Genomic DNA, 1,346 nt, shown 5'->3' on the forward strand with positions numbered 1-1,346 from the left:
GTGAAACGAAAATCATTTTTGAGAAGAAAAAATTTTTGTATGGGAGGGCCCCTGCTAGAACATTTTTCCCAAGTGCGTCGATTTTGGGTCGCCGACACAAGCTCGGGTCAAAAAAATTTTTTTTTCTCGGTGACTCAAAACATCAATTTTAGACTCCCCTGAGTATGAAAAGTGAAACGAAAATCATTTTTGAGAAGAAAAAAATTTGTATGGGAGGGCCCCTGCTAGAACATTTTTCCCAAGTGAGTCGATTTTTGGGTCGCGACACAAGCTAGGGTCAAAAAAAATTTTTTTTTCATGGTGACTCAAAACATCAATTTTAGACTCCCCTGAGTATGAAAAGTGAAACGAAAATCATTTTTGAGAAGAAAAAAATTTGTATGGGAGGGCCCCTGCTAGAACATTTTTCCCAAGTAAATTCGATTTTACCCGGTGAGTCAAAAAATTTTGAAAAAAATGTTTTGCCAAAATCGTGTTCATTGCCTATTATAAGGGACCAGGTCAGCTCACACGCATTTTTGGAGACCATATGGAAAGTGCGTCTGGGATTGCGGAAATTAAGTTTAGAGTGTTAAATGATGGTTTCGCAATCCCGAAAGGCTCAAAATCCACCCTAAGGTCCCCTGGGTGAAATGTGGTTTCCAAGGTGTGAGCGCTATCGGTGATAGAGTTGGAATGTGATTTCCAGAGCGCAGGGCGACTGGGCTTAGAGCGAAAATCATAGACAAGGGTAAGTATTGGACTGAACGACTCGAAGCAAACGAAAATCATAGACAAGGGTAATGGACTGAACGACTCGAAGCAAACGAAAACCACATACAAGAGTAATGGACTGAACGAATCGAAGCAAACGAAAATCACATACAAGAGTAATGGACTGAACGAATCGAAGCAAACGAAAAACCACAGACAAGAGTAATGGAGTGAACGAATCGAAGCAAACGAAAACCAAAGACAAGAGTAATAGAGTGAACGAATCGAAGCAAACGAAAACCATGAACACAGGGATAACTGAGAACGAACCTACCTATCAGAGCATGTGAAAGCATGGACAAGAGTACTGAAAATCGGACCAAACCTCTAGAAGCACACGAAAATCATGGACAAGAGTACTCAAAAACACGGACCAAACCTCTCGAAGCACACGAAAACCATAAACACAGGGATAACTGAGAACGAACCTACCTATCAGAGCATGTGAAAGCATGGACAAGAGTACTGAAAATCGGACCAAACCTCAAGAAGCACACGAAAATCATGGACAAGAGTACTCAAAAACACGGACCAAACCTATCGAAGCTCACGAAAACCATGAACACAGGGATAACTGAGAACGAACCTACCTA

This window comes from Anopheles moucheti (genome assembly GCF_943734755.1).
Source record: "Anopheles moucheti chromosome X unlocalized genomic scaffold, idAnoMoucSN_F20_07 X_unloc_6, whole genome shotgun sequence".
NCBI classification, from domain to species: Eukaryota; Metazoa; Arthropoda; class Insecta; order Diptera; family Culicidae; genus Anopheles; species Anopheles moucheti.